This window comes from Thamnophis elegans, chromosome Z (assembly GCF_009769535.1).
Source record: "Thamnophis elegans isolate rThaEle1 chromosome Z, rThaEle1.pri, whole genome shotgun sequence".
Classification (NCBI taxonomy): Eukaryota; Metazoa; Chordata; class Lepidosauria; order Squamata; family Colubridae; genus Thamnophis; species Thamnophis elegans.
The window spans coordinates 45,505,705-45,522,188 of NC_045558.1; the positions used below are offsets into that span (position 1 = coordinate 45,505,705).

Below are 16,484 nucleotides of genomic sequence, written 5' to 3' on the forward strand. Positions count from 1 at the left end.
TATGATTTTCTCAGTATAATTAGAAATTATGTTAATAGAATGTTAAGTACCTTTGTAAAAGAGGGTACGGGAGGGGTGGGAGAAGACCCTTAACATTCATATTAGAAATGCTTTTTCTTCTTTATTTCTTTTTTGCATTTATTTGAAAAAACAGTTCATCTAGTTACACCTTAGAGAATGACTAATTTTAGGCATTTAAGGTGATGAATTCAATCAAAACTAGCCATGATGCTGCCTTCCCTTGTAAACAGCCAACATAGTAGATGCCATGTGTAGTACCTTCCATCATCTATCACACCTCTTCAAAAACAAAAACAAAAAGGAAGTGCAACTGCTACAGCTAGAAGGTGTATAGAAAAGTTGACACTAAGAGATCCCTCCCATTTCTTGATGTGCTAATTTTCTTTTGTCACATTTAGAAACAATTGACTGATATACATTTTGGCAGAATAGTGCTTCTAGGCTTATTTGCATTGTTAATGCTAGTTAAGTTAAATTTCCCAAGAACTTCAGAATCATAGACAGTTATATACTATTAATGAAATAACTGAAGCTGTTTGATTACTGTAAAACTTCATTGCACAATAATAGTTAAGTAAAACTCTTTGAAACAAAGCAATCTATAAGTTTATGTGACCCAACATTATAGAACACTATTGATATTCAAGTGGTTCATCTTGAACATTTTTCGGTGGGCCCTGAAGACAGATTTCTTTTTGCAGAGCTTTTAATGGGGAAAGAAAAATTAGTGTTATGGGAGACCAGATTGAGCAAATATTTATATGTTTCATAGTTTTTATCATTGCTTTTTTTAGAAGTTGGCAATTCTTAAATACTGTTAATTTGTCCATTAAAATGAAACATAGCAAATGAGTTATCTTTTAAATATATCTGAATTTGCATAAATATTAACAGATAAACTAAAGAATAATTGCCAATTATACTGTAGTCCTCAAATATAACCATATCTGCATTTTGTGTACATACACATTCTTTTGAAACAAATTTCTAAATAGGCATTCAAATTTTTAACAACAGTGATTATATTACAAAGTAAACGTATATATCACTGTAATACTTTGATGTTCAGGAAGAATAACCAATCCTTATAAAGACCCATCAGACTGGGATTTGAATATGAAATAGAGATATCAATATTTGTTAATATAGCAGAATCTAGCAGAATATTATTAAAGCATTTCTTAATGATTATGAGGCATGATGACTCATACAAATACACTGGATTTGTCAGCTGGAGAAGTTTGGCTGTCTGCACTCCAGCAGTCCTAATGATGGAGTGAGCTCTCATCAGTCACCTTAGCTTCTGCCAATCCAGCAGTTGCAAGTAGATAAATAATTATCATTCTGGTGGGACTAATGGTGGAAGAAGAGACCAACTAGTGCCAGATCAGGCTGAATACAAGGTAAAAACAAATGGTGGAGAAGCCCTCAAGGATGCTGACACTCTTGCAGAACGCTGTTAGCTGTTCTGTGTGCATCCTGGTAATATGCAAGTGTGAACTAAATGAACTAGTAATCTTAGGCAACCAAACTACTACTCTGTAATAACATTGTAGGCTCCTGGCTTTCATGTATCAAAGACTATACACTATATAAAATAATAAATAACTGAATGATTGGAGAATATTTGCTTAAGTGTTCTAATAGGAAAAAACCCTTCTTTGTTATTTTTATTCATTTGCTGATTTCATTTTCAGGTGGTAGAATTTCTCAGCAATGTTTAATTTTGTACAAAACCCAACCATTCTCTCTTACAAAGCACTAGATTTCTCCATGGTCAGTTGGATCAAACATAATTGATTGTCAAATTATGTATTTTTCTTATGTTGCAGGGTTATTTGCAATTCAAAAATAATACCAATTAGAAGAGAACGTACAAAGTATTAAGTTAGAAAATAATAACAGATTATAAGATTGTTATCAATCTGCAGGCGTATTACAAGATAATAATTTTAAAAAACACTGAAAAGAGTAATAAGGGGAAGTATTACACAAACTTTAATAGTAAAAAAAAGACATGCCATTTTTTTAATGAATATACAAGCATAAAATGAATGCACATTTTCATGTGAAACTCTTTTTTAATCACTTGAGTGGAAAAAAAGGATAAAACCTGTGTTTAGTTAGAAGAATAAGATAACTGAAAGAAATTCAACTAAATAAGCTTGATTTCTTTATTTGGAAAATTTGTTATCCAGTTTTAAATGCATTCATAATAAATATTACTATATTTATTGTGCTAGTCACATACAAGCGTGTAACCAATCATATTGCTTATAATTACAAAGGAATTTTCAAGTTACAATCATTGACTAGAGAACATCAAAGAGCAGCACATGAATTAAATTGTTAAAAAGTTGGTATAACATGGATAATTAATTTGATCCTTTAACATACCTTAATTATATTCCAGCTTCTTTAGAGCAACTAAAACTGAGCACCATTTTGCGACTTATATTTAGATTATGTGGCTTATTAACAAAAAATATTTTTTCTGTCAGAGTACAATTGTGGAGATTACAAGGAAGGTTAATATTTGTTCAGTGTGCCATTTTTGATACAGTTGGCAACTCATTAAAACATGAAATATTGATTCAATGTCATAGTTCACATTCATCCTGGAAGAAAAGAGTACTGGTAGGGCAATGAAACTAAGAGTGAGGAGGGGCAACAGGCCACAGAATATGTGTGTGTGTGTGTGTGTGTGTGTGTGCGTGCACACGCATGAATGCAGGTCTTGTTGTATTCGGGTCTTTTCCAAAGTAAGATTGAGATTGTCTTGGCAACGTATCAGTGAGGTCTCACTCGCCATCTTCAGGCTGGGTTTTGAGCTTAAAGCGTGGTTGGATCTGCCGTCTTTCTATAAATCTTGGTGGGGGGGGTGGAATGCTGGCTTTGTTTCAGTAAGTGGAATGATTGGTCGTGTGGTTGTATCATGATTGGTTGATTGGTGCTGGCTGTGTGTCCGTTGTTGTTTTGTGTTGTAACGGCCTGGATGGTGGGTGGGGCTCATTTGTTGACTAGGGCTGGTTTCCAGATGTCTGGTAGGCAGGAGGTATCATCATGTTTATTCATGTTGTGGGGGTGTTTCTCTATTTCGATAGTTTCCATAATTATTCTCTTGTTGAAGTGTTCAGTTTTGGAGATTAACCTGGCTCCTTCAAAATTAATTTCATGTCCTGTAGCTTTAAGTGCTGGAAAAGGGAGGAAGTTTTTTTCTTTTTTCTTACTGCATTCTTGTATTCTGTGAGGCGTGCATTTATTCTCCTGTTCGTTTGTCCTATGTATGTTGCAGGGCAGATTTTGTATGGTATTTTGTAGACTCCTTCATTTTCTAGCTGGATTTTGTCTTTGGGGTTTCTTAAGATGTTGGCTATTTTTTGGTCAGTCTTAATATTGTGTTTGTGGAGAATTTTGCTGATTTTATCTGTGATGCCTTTGATGTAAGGGAGGAGGGTGATGCTGTTGTCCTGTTCTGTGCCTTGGTTTTTTGTGGGGAGTCTCCCTTTGGATTAAGTTGGTAATTGTTTTTCTTTGGAATCCATTGGAGATTAATACGTTTGTGAGAGTGTGTAATTCAGTTTTCAGGTGGTCTTTGTCGGCTAGGCATTCGGTTCTGGAGATGAGGGTCTTGGCTACAGAGTTGATCTGCACAGGGTGGTGATGGGATTGTACGTTTAAGTCATGGTTGGTGTGTGTTTTTTCCCGGTAGATGGTGTGTCCTAGGGAGTCATTGGGTTTTTTGTAGATTAGGACATCCATAAAGGGAAGTTGGTTGTTTGCTTCTATTTCCATGGTAAATTGTATTTTGGGGTGTAGACTGCTGAGATGTGTGAGGAAGTTGTCCAGTTTTTCTTTCCGGTGTGGCCAAATTACAAAAGTGTCATCAACATATCTAAGCCAGAGTTTGGGTTTGTGTTCAGATTTATTCAAGGTGTTAGTTTCAAAATGTTCCATGTATAAGTTTGCAATGATGGGCGAGAGGAATAATTCCATGGGTGCTCCTTCTATCTGTTTGTATTTTTGTCCATTATGGATGAAGTATGTGTTGGTTAGGCAGTAGTTGGTCAGGTCCAGGATGTGTTTAGGAGGATTGTGTTTGTTCTGGATAGCTGTCAAGGCTTCTTTTATAGGCACTTGGGTGAAGAGGGATATGACATCGAAGCTAACTAGTAGGTCACTGGGTTGTAGGTTTTGTTTCTTTATTGGGTCTATGAAGTGGAGTGAGCTTGTATGTGTGAGGTGATGGATTCTGTGTAGGGTTGGAGTTGTTTGGCAAGGAATTTGGCAAGATTCTATAGAGGTCAGCCTATGGAGCTGAGTGGTGTTCTTTCTTTGTGTATCTTGGAGAGGCCATAGAGATTGGGGCATCTGGAAGATTTCTCTCTGGGGATGATTCTTTGCTGGATCTCTTCACTGATGGGAGAGGCTTTTATTTTGGATTTGGTGGTTTTTTCCAGGTAGATGGTGGGGTCTGCGTTTAGAAGGGTCTTGGAGTAGGTTGGATAGTTTGGCTTGGTAGTGAGACGTGTTCATCACCACTGTGGTGTTACCTTTGTCTGCTGGGAGAATGATTATGTTGTTGTCTTTCCTCAGGTTGGTGAGTGCTTTTTTTTTCTTGTTATTGTAAGTTGCTTCTGGGTGGATTACTGGAGCAAAGGATGTTGGTAACTGCAAGTCTGATTTTATTGGCTTCATCTGGGTTGATTTTGGTGAGAGTAGCTTCAACTCTGCATATGACGTCTTCAGTGGGGATATGTTTAGGGGCGATGAAAAGTTGAATCCTCTGGAAAGGACAGTTTCAGCTGTGGTGAGGGTTCTGTCTGATATGTTGTGTACTGTTTGTTTCAAGAGTTGCTGTGGAGGGGGGTTGGGCTTCTGTTGTTTTTCTAGTCTGTGGAGTTTGTTAGTGTGTTTGTCTGTCTTGTAGGAGGTCTCTGTTTCGGCTCTCCAGAGGGCTAGTTGTTTGGATTTGTCCCAGATTGCTGTGTGGATTTTGTTGCTGAGTTTGAGGTGAAGGGTGAGTAGGTCCCGGTTGGTTTGGTCTAGTAGGAATCTTTTCCTGTGGAGTTCGTTTCTGATTAGGGCTAATTCCGTTTTTTTCAGGATCCTTTCAGTGGCTGAGGTTTTAGAATGGAGTTTTAGTTGGAAGCTGTGGGGATCGAAAGTTGCGTAGGAATGTGAGGTCACATAAGATAGTGGCTCTTCAAACATCAAGTTTCTCATAGGATCTGGTGAGCAGGAATGTTTCCTCCCCGTAGAGATAAGATATTTGTTTTTGTAGATTTTCACGGGTGTAGGTATGTTGGTCTTGTTGTATTTGGGTCTTTTCCCATGTAAGATTGAGATTGTCTTGGCAATGTTTCGGCAAGGTCTCACTCGCCATCCTCAGGCTGCTGTTTTTGGCTTAAAGTATGGCCAGAACTGCCATCTTTCTATAAATCTTGGTGTGTGTGTGTGTGGAGTGCTGGCAATCTACCAATCATAATACAGCCCCACATCCAATCAATCCACTTATTGAAACAAAGCCAGCACTCCACACACACACACACCAAGATTTATAGAAAGATGGCAGATTTATAAGATTTATAAAAGATTTATAGAAAGATATATATATATATATATATATATATATATATATATATATATATATATATATATATATATATATATATATATATATATATATATATATATATATATATATATATATATATATATATATATATATGTTATATATATATTATATATATATATATATATATATATGTTATATATATATTATATATATATATATATATATATATATATATATATATATATATATATATATATATATATATATATAATATTTATGCTGATAAATAAATAAAGGGAGACTAGTATAGATCTATTTCAAGCTATTTAGCTCTCATCAGCTAGCCATACCCTATGTTGGGAATTGAACCTGTGCTCTATTGCCTCTCAGGCAGATGTGTTAACCATTGAGCTACAAGGCTCGACTCCTTATCAGCCAGCCAGGGTGAGAGGTATATATTTAAAGTCACAACCCCTGGTATGCCCAAATATGGGAGGAAGGTCACACTTCCACTCTCTGTCTTCGGCTCGTCACAAGAGACCATCCAGCCAGAAACCCAATATTTTTTACTGTTGCCTTTTTGTTACATTTGTTATATTTATGCTGATAAATAAATAAAGGGAGACTAGTATAGATCTATTTCAAGCTATTTAGCTCTCATCAGCTAGCCATACCCTATGTTGGGAATCGAACCTGTGCTCTATTGCCTCTCAGGCAGATGTGTTAACCATTGAGCAATATATATATATACATATAGTATGTATGTATGTATGTATGTATGTATGTATATATATATACACACACATATACATACATACATACATACATACATACGTGTGTGTGTGTGTGTGTGTATGGTTGTGTGTATGTATATGTATATGTGTGTGTGTGCGCACACACGGCGTGCGCGGACATACACACACAAACACTCTTATTTAGTGGTACATCAAAGATCTGTTCCAAAGGCCAATGTTGTAGTGGCAAAAAAAGCTGTTGTTCAGTAAGTCTAGGATATATTGCTTGATCTTTTATAAGGCTATTTTCCATATACGACTGACATCACTAGCTGAACTGAGAATCTGCACTATGTTAACATGAGGCTATATTTTTCTATGAGGATTTGAACTTGTCAACAAAGATTTGAACTTGTCAACAAAGATTAACTAAGATAAAAATCTCTTCCCCACATTAGTTTTAGATAATGTTCAGTTGGTGAATCCTTATGAGAGCTTTGATTGACAAATAACTTAGTTTTAGTACATGAAAGGTAATATGAAACAGGGTAACAATATCAGCAATTTATCTCACCATTTTCTAACAAGAATGGAGGGCAGGGGTGGGTTTCAGCTGGCATTACTGCCGGTTCACTTGTGTGCATGCTGGATGCGTGCTGTGCATGCATGAATATTTCAATGGAAATTGTTCTGCGCATGTGCAGAACTAAAAAAAAAAAAGATGACGGTAGCAATCAGGGAATCAGTTTGGGTGCATGACCATCCTGGCTCACTGCCAGCTCTGTGACCCAGGCCGGCATGCCACTACTGGTTCGGCTGATAGCTGGTAGAAACCCATCTCTGTGGAGGAGCTATGATTGTCCTGGCATTGTTGCGCCAGACCTTCAAGTATTCTTACCATGCTCTGCTAAAAGATGCAATACAATAAATTAATCAGTTTCCCATGCCTTTGGTTCTGAATCAGAATTTTGAAGAGTGTAAAAGCAGCAATATAGTAGAGCAATGCATGCCTACTATCCCTATCCTACTGTCCCCATTTATTTGTACTCATTTCCTTGTTCATGTCCATGTTTATACTTATATCTGTTATCTTGTACATGTTTGTTTGTATGTATGTATATGTATGTGTGTGTGTATGTATGTATGTGTGTGTGTGTGTGTGTATATATACATATTGTGTGTGTGTGTGTGTGTGTGTGTGTGTGTGTATCGGCTTCGCTGATAAACGGATAAGAGCCTGTGGCCTAATGGCTAAGATCTCTGCCTAGTATGCCTAGTGTGCAATATAGCCCAGGTTCAAATCCCAGTAAGGGTATGGCTAGCTGATGAGAGCTAAATAGCTTGAAATAGATCTATACTAGTCTCCCTTTATTTATTTATCAGCACAAATAAAAAAAAACACAAATATAACAAAGGCAACAGTAAAAATATTGGGTTTCTGTCGTGATGGGCTCTTGTGACGAGCCGAAGGACAGATGATGGAAGCAGTTAGCTTCCTCCCATAATTGGGGCTTACCAGGGGTTGTAAAAAAAAAAAAATCTAATAGATACCTTTCACCCTGGCTTCGCTGATAAACGGATAAGAGCCTGTGGCCTAATGGCTAAGATCTCTGCCTAGTATGCCTAGTGTGCAATATAGCCCAGGTTCAAATCCCAGTAAGGGTATGGCTAGCTGATGAGAGCTAAATAGCTTGAAATAGATCTATACTAGTCTCCCTTTATTTATTTATCAGCACAAATAAATAAAAAATAAACACACACACACACACACACACACACACACACATATATATTAGATTTTTTTTTTTTACAACCCCTGGTAAGCCCCAATTATGGGAGGAAGCTAACTGCTTCCATCATCTGTCCTTTGGCTCGTCACAAGAGTCCATCACGACAGAAACCCAATATTTTTACTGTTGCCTTTTATTTGCCTAAACACAAATAAAAAAAACATACATACATACATACATACATACATACATACATACATACATACATATATATATATATATATATATATATATATATATATATTCTGCTCTTGATTTCTGTATATTGTTATCAGTTTTGAAATTGCAGGAATAAAAAAAATTACCAACTAAAATTTACATTTATTATGCTAAGTTTCCATTTTTTTCATTTTAGTTTATTCTCCTTATTTTAGTATAGTCAAGTTTTTTCTTACTGTATTAGCATATTCTTTGAGCCTTGATTCACATTGTTGCTGTAGTAATTTTTACAAATATAAAGAATGAGAACTTAAAAAAAATCAAGACATGAATTAAGAGATAACCCAATGTTAGGTAAAAGAATGTGAATTCTGTTTCTTTAAAACAATCACTTCACTAATTTGAAACAGTCACTGATTATGATGTGTTTGCTAATCAACTTCCTTTCTATCACATACTTTTTCTTTCTTGAGTAGAGACAATTTGTGCTGCCTATTAAGGTGCAGTTCAAGTTTCTGCACATCGAAGTATAACATAATTCTTTCATAACCATAGATGCATCTGTGGATGAAACAATATTTACTTAGATTAAAATAATTTCTTATGATCTAGTTAGATAACTCCAAAATGCAATAAAATTTGATGGTAAAAAGGAAAGATGGCCTACAAAATTATTAGCAGGACTCAGTGCACAGAATCAGGTTTTTAAAAAAGAAAGAAACATCTCTCAAAAAAAAGGACATAGATTTGCATAAAATATGTATCTGTTAATTTTATAAAGCGATTTGAATTTGGTAAGTACTACCGTTTACATAGTAAAGCAATATAAAGAGAAACCTGTAATTAAGAGTACTTATATGCTTTTCAGTTTCTAGTTAGGTTAGTGAGTATCACTATACAACTTTAAAATTTGAACTCCCCGTTATTGAAGTTATTTATCTTAAAGTACTCTTGAACTGGATAGTTCTTGAAATTAATTAACATTTCTCAAGCATCTTTTTGATGAAAAAGGATTGTCTGAAAAAATTATTTCAAAGTTGACAATTTTGACAAAATTCAGTTGAATATTCTTATACTTAATTGTACAATTACCAAAGACAGGTGTGTAGGTACAGTATGTATGTATATGAATGGACTGTAGAATTATCTTTCCAGTTGAGATGCTAAAATCCCAAAGAAGACATCATTAGGGAACTTCATCTATTGTATTTTTTAAGGAGTGCTGCTGTCATTATTTGTAAAAGAAACTCTGCTTTTAAGAAATTGTTAGAAAATTTTCTGTATCAAAGAAATCGGCAACCCTATTTCTTTCCCCATTAATTGAGCAAATTCCAAATATTTAGTTATGTCATCACTACACAGAAGACATTATAGAGGACTATGCTTCGGCAGTATTTCAAATATAAAATTAAATAGAAAAATATCCTCTATTAAATAATACAAACATTCATCCTAAGATAGTTGTTAGCCTTATGAGTGTTGACTAGGGATTAGACAACTGGCTCAGCTACCATGAGAAAAATACCATAACTTTAAAATTGTTTTGTTTTGTAATTTATGGAACTTTTGACAGATTTTTTTTTCTTCCTCAATCTTTTCCTTTTTCAGCTTCAACATGACGCAAGAAATATGAAATTGTTACAAAATTATTACAGAAAAATGCAGTTATAGTTAAGAACAGTAAATAAGGATAAATGCCTAGAGAACCCCAATAACTAAAAGATATGGTATTCTTCTAGTTAATCGAAGTTTAAATGGCCTTTCTAATTCTTATAATTTATTAAATGTATATGGCATCCAATTCCCAGTGGTTCTAGGCAGTTTACAAATGATTTAAAGCATGAAAAAGATGACAATAAAAACAAGATACAATCTGGCAGAATAAGAAACTAGATGAAAGCAAAATAAAATAAATTAAAAGGAGACTTCAGTCATCCCCATCATCACTGGGATGACTTTATTTTATACTCTGTTGTATGTGTTGAATAAGATAAAGTTGCTAAGTTCACAGATTTGTTAAAGAAACTGAGGATTCACAGAGCACAATAAGTTTGGTTTTAACTACTGTATATTATTTGAGTTTACTGTGCTGCGTGAACTCAGTCTAGTTATGTTACTGTAATTTTATTATTTCATTAAATAGGTTTCTTATTGATTTCCTATTTTTAGATCTTGTTTTGATTTATTGTGCAAAACCCTGAGGCATTTTAGCAGAAAGACAGGGCAGTAATAATAAGAACACAAATAGATTTGGAGTAGGTCATGATATAAATACAGCTTTTAATACAAACCAGTCTTTCATACTGTTTTGCTTTGTTCTTAGCACTCATTAATCACAATCTTGGACTATATTAATAAAGGAGTCTGTGACCTTTTACTTAAGTTCTTCATTAGACATTTTAATAAGTGAGATGTTTCAAGGTAATTGCTCTTAGGTCTCCAACAATCATCCCAGGCTATGTAGACACTTTACTCACGGAGTCTGTGTAGCTAAATTGGTTCTTATGAATGTTTGCTAGCACATAGTGACTGAAAGTTAATTCATCTTGTGAAAGTTGGAAAGTTTATGGGAGTTTTATTTGGAACACTTGGAAAGCACCAGACTGCATAACCTTAACATGGTAGGTATGCTTCAAGCTTTAGCTGATTATAATTTTTCAAGGAAGTAAAGCAGAGACGTGATAGACATGTGAGATCTCAACTATTTTGTGCTGGGGTTAGACCACCATATCATGTGGTCTAAATACATATTGATTTTATCTTCCACCATCTGGAGAGTCTCTTTCCTTGGCTTCCCTTCTGGGTTTAGTTATGAAATATTACAGATCCTGATGTTTAACTTCCTCCTAAGCACTTCCAAACATGACATTATCAAACAGGATGTTTATACAAGAGAAAAATTAATTACAAAAGGGGGAGGAAGAGGAGAAAATGGACTCCAATTTGAATTAGACAATACAATACAATAGCAGAGTTGGAAGGGACCCTGGAGGTCTTCGAGTCCAACCCCCTACCTAGGAAGGAAACCCTATACCATTCCAGACAAATGGCTATCCAACATCTTCTTAAAGGCTTCCAGTGTTGGAGCATTCACAACTTCTGGAGGCAAGCTGTTCCACTGATTAATTGTTCTAACTGTCAGGAAATTTCTCCTCAGTTCTAAGTTGCTTCTCTCATTGATTAGTTTCCATCCATTGCTTCTTGTTCTACCCTCAGGTGCCTTGGAGAATAATTTGACTCCCTCTTCTTTGTGGCAACCTCTGAGATTTTGGAACACTGCTATCATGTCTCCCCTAGTCCTTCCTTGTGATCTCTAGACTGGAATACTGCAATGGGCTCTACATGGGGTTGCCCCTGAGGTGCATCCGGTGACTACAGCTAGTCCAAAATGCAGCCGCGCGAGTGATAGTGGGCGCACCGCGGTTCGCCCACGTTACACCTGTCCTCCGCGAGCTGCACTGGCTACCTGTTGGTCTCCGGGTGCGCTTCAGGATACTGATGACCATCTTTAAAGCACTCCATGGTAGTGGATCTGGGTATTTGAGAGACCGCCTTCTGCCGATTACCTCCCTAAACCGTCCAATTAGATCGCACAGATTGGGCCTCCTCCGAATCCCATCTGCCAGTCAATGTCGACTGGCGACCACACGGAGGAGGGCCTTTTCTGTTGCTGCCCCGACCCTGTGGAACGAGCTCCCCATGGAGATCCGTACCCTCACCACTATCCAGACCTTCCGCGCAGCCCTCAAGATCTGGCTCTCCCAGCAGGCCTGGGGATAGGTTCCAATTACCCGCCCGAGTGTCTGATTGCTGAATGAAAGTTGTGTTTTATTATTATTTTTTTTGTGCACATATTGTTTGTTTTTGACCTTGCACCCCCCTCCCCTGTGGTTGTAAGCCGCCCTGAGTCCCCTCAGGGAAAAGGGCGGCATATAAATCCCAATAAACTCAAACTCAAACTTTTCATTAAACTAGACATACCCCGTTCTTCATATGTTTTAGTCTCCAGTCCCCTAATCATCTTTGTTGCTCTTCTCTGCACTCTTTCTAGAGTCTCCACATCTTTTCTACATTGTGGCAATCAAAACTGAACGCAGTATTCCAAGTGTGGCCTTACCAAGGCATTATAAAGTGGTATTAACATTTCACGTGATCTTGATTCTATCCCTCTTTTTATGCAGCCTAGAACTGTGTTGGCTTTTTTGGCAGCTGCTGTATACTGCTGGCTCATATTTAAATGGTTGTCCACTAGCACTCCAAGATCCCGCTCACAGTTACTACTATTGAGCAAGGTACCACTTATACTGTACCTGTGCATTTTGTTTTTCTTGCCTAAATGTGGAACCTTACTCTTTTCATCATTGAATTTCATTTTATTATATAGTGCCCAATGTTCAAGTTTGTCAAGATCCTTCTGTATCTTAATCCTGTCTTCTGGAGTGTTGGTTATTCCTGACAGCTTGGTGTCGTCTGCAAATTTGATGAGTTCCCCATTTATACCCAAATCATTGATGAAGATATTGAAGAGTACTTGGGGTACTCCACTGCATACTTCCCTCCATGTAGATGCAGTTCCATTGAAGACCACACATTGAGTGCAGTTGGTCAGCCAGTTACGAATCCATCTGATGGTGATGCTGTCTAACCCACATTCTTCTACTTTATCTAGTAGTAGGTTATGGTCTACCTTATCAAATGCCTTACTGAAGTCCAAGTAAACTATATCGACGACATTCCTCTGGTCCACTAATTTTGTGACTTTGTCAAATAATGCAATAAGATTAGTCTGGCATGATCTGTTTTTGACAAAACCATGTTGACTTTTGACTATTACTTCGTTTACTTTTAGGTGTTCACTAATTCGTTGCTTGATTATCTTTTCCAGAATCTTTCCTGGTATTGAAGTCAGGCTGATAGGTGTATAGATAGTTTCCTGGATCTATTTTTTTTTCCTTTTTTGAAAATGGGAACCATATCATCTCTTTTCCAGTCCTCTGGCAGTTCCCCGGTGTTCCAGGATCTCTGAAAGATATAGTTCAGTGGTTCTGAGATCTCATCTGCCAGTTCCTTCAGAACCCTGGGGTGCAATCCATCCAGTCCTGGTTATTTGAACTCATCTAGGGTAGACAGGTGCTCACTTACATTTTCTTCCCTATTTCAACTTGTGTTCCTAATCTGATTTTTGTGGTGCTGTTTTTGATAGGTTGGACTGCTTTATCCCTTTGTATAAAGACAGATGCAAAACATGAGTTAAATAGTTCTGCTTTCTCCCTGTTGCTTGTCACCTTCTTGCCACTTTTTCCCAGCAATAGACCAATTGTTTTCTTAACCTTTTTCTTGTTTCTAACATGTTGGAAGAAGCTCTTTTTTTTGTAATTTTTTACTTTTGTGGCAAGCCTTTCTTCATTGTGAGCCTTAGCTTTCCTTACTTCATCTTTACAGAATCGGGCTATTTGCTGATATTCTGCCTTAGTTATGTCCTCCTCTTTCCACTTTTTATACTTAACTTTTTTGTCTTTCAATTTGTCAGAAAGTTCTTTATGCAGCCATGCTGGTTTCTTTTGGGAGCTATTATTTTTCTTCTTCATTGGTATTGTGCTAGACTGAGCTTTTTTAATCTCATTTTTCAAAATTTCCCAAGCTTCTTGAGTTGTTTTCCCCTTGAGGATTCTCATCCATGGAATTCTTCTCAAGCTCTCTCTAAGTTTATTGAAATTAGCTCTCTTAAAATCTAAGACACTAGTTGATTTTGTTCTACTACTTGTGTTTGCATAACGTTGGATTCCAATATTGCATGGTAACTTGCCCCAGGGTTTCTATGGCTTCAACACCTTCTATCATTTCCTCTCTGTTAGTGAGAATTAAGACTAATATGGCCGGTCCCCTTGTTCCCTTTTCTACTTTTTGGGAAACAAAGTTGTCTGCTAGGTTCGTTAGGAACCTGTTGGATCTTCCACTTGGTGCAGAGTTTATTTCCCAGTTGATATCTGGGTAGTTAAAATTCCCCATTACTATTGTGGTGTGCTTCCTACATAACTTAGTTAGTTGACTAGCAAAAAGTTCATCTACTTCCTCTGCTTGGTTGGGTGGCCTGTAGTATAGACCTATAGCAATGTCATTTCCCCCCAACCTTTAATACTGACCCAAATGTATTCAAGACAGGGTCTTGACAGGTTTTTTTTCAGAAACTAGCATAAGGAAAGAAGAAGGAAATCTATGTGCTTCCTTTCAATTAAGTTTGATTTGGATCTGTTTTTTCTTTTGAATGCCAGCAGATGGCTCTGCATAGAATTGTCTAAACAACACAAACTTAAGTTTCCAGAGGCTAAATGAGGTGTGAAAACAAATTAGTGTTTCTTGTTTTGTCAGATTTTATAGAAGCTTATTCATTTCTTGTTACAGGAGCAGAGAGACACACCCTTGTTTGGTGTGCTTGGAAAATGTAGTTGTGATTGTACTAAAGCAGAAAAGAAGCTTGGCATAAAGTCAGGTAATTTTCATAACAGTTCTGCATTTATATTTTCATGCTTTATTGGCAAAATGAAGGCTGAATTTCAAGTAACATTATGTGCCTAATTTTGAGATACAATTTGTTAGAAGAAGAAAATGTGAAGAGTTTATAAAATAGCAGAGCTGTGAAGAGCTCATAAAAAAAGGAAGGGGTAATGTCCAAAAATGTTAAAAATGAATTCAAACTAATTCCTTCCCACACCCTTCTGAGATAGGTATTGGCTGAAAGTTAATTCTGGCCAGGCTGTACTGTAGAACAGTAGTGTCCTGGGATTTGATTATCACTGATTTTGAGATGAACTCTGTCACCCTTTTAAATATTTAAAAACCTAGTCTCCTGACAATGAGGAAATGTTAAAAAGAGATTTTTCAAAATATACTTCTCTTTTTAAGGAAGTGCTTTTTCCATTTTCTTTCTTGGAGAAGCCTATAAATAGGGCAGGCACACGTTCAAGGCCAGGATCAATTTTAAATCACGAGTATTAGAATAAAATAGTTGGTAAAAGTCCTAAATCCGAATTCTTTATTTGAAATGATGACAACCCAGTAATTCTCCAAAACATGAGTATAGGCCATCAACCATTTCTGAAGGCTAGAGATAGATATTATCATGAACTTGCCCCCACCTGCCAATACACCCTTCACCTGTCTTTTCTTGCTTGACATTGGATGGTGCCTGTTCAAGTTTTTGTTAATAGTTTGTTTGTTGAAATTATTTTTTTAAAAAAATACTGATTTCTTAATTTTAAAACCCTGTTTTTTTTTAAAAAAATGCCATTTTTCTTTTCCCAATCTTACCACTTTTCTGCTCTGTGGAGATTGTTTTCTTTTTCTTCAGTTCCCCTTTTGTCTTTTTTAACCAGCACAGGTTAATGCAATGTTAAATTCTTTGCAGAACCTACTGAGCTGAACAGTTTGGAAAGAAGGATGAAACATTCTACCTCAGCTGAAGGTAAACCCTACAAAATAGCGCACCACTGAGTTTGTACCCAAAAACCGTTGAACCTATGAACTTTCTTCATGTCAACAAATGTTATAACTAAAGTAGTAGATTACCATATTTTTCAGACCATAAGATGCACTTCTTCTCCCCCCCAAAAGTGGGTGGAAATGTCTGTGCATCTTACACAGTGAATATGGGAGTCAGGATATGGGAGGTAGGAGGAGGGATGTGGGAGGCAGGAGGGGGGTTGGTGTGCTGCCAGTCAGCTATTCTAGGCAAAAGGGAATGCCCCCGTCTATTGCTGCCACTCATTCGCCACTGATCACAGTGGCGAATGGGCAGCAGGAGCAGCGAACAGGCAGAAGCAGTGATGAATGGGTGGCAGAAGTGTCAAACAGGCCACAGCTAATGGGCTATGACAAATAGGCCATGGCGAATGGGCTGTGGAAGACAGGCTGCAGCAGATGGACCACAGTGAACAGGCTGTGGGGAATGGGCAGTGGCAATGGCGAATGGGTGGCAGTGATGAATGGACAGCAGCGGCAGCAAACGGGGAGTGGTGGTGGTGAATGGGCTGTGGCAGTAGCGGCAAATGGCAGCGGAGATCCTTGCCACCTAGAACAGCTGATTGGTGGTATTCCAGGAGGAAAATCCAATTGCCAATCCGCTGATCGGCAGCAAAGGCTCCAGTGTTTCCTGGCAGTGGCAGCAGCAGCTCAGCTCAGTTGACCAGTGGTGTGTGTAACAGA

At 37.1% G+C, this 16,484-nt stretch overlaps 1 long non-coding RNA gene across 1 annotated transcript in view; it reads left to right on the forward strand.

Moving 5' to 3' along the window:
• Positions 1-15,738, forward strand: part of LOC116523042 — a 56,052-nt gene extending 40,314 nt beyond the window's left edge. Inside the window, exons 3-4 of the long non-coding RNA XR_004257025.1 lie at positions 14,685-14,772; positions 15,688-15,738. This is a non-coding gene — a long non-coding RNA (uncharacterized LOC116523042). The remainder of the gene's footprint in view (positions 1-14,684; positions 14,773-15,687) is intronic.
• The last annotated feature ends 746 nt before the right edge of the window (positions 15,739-16,484 follow it).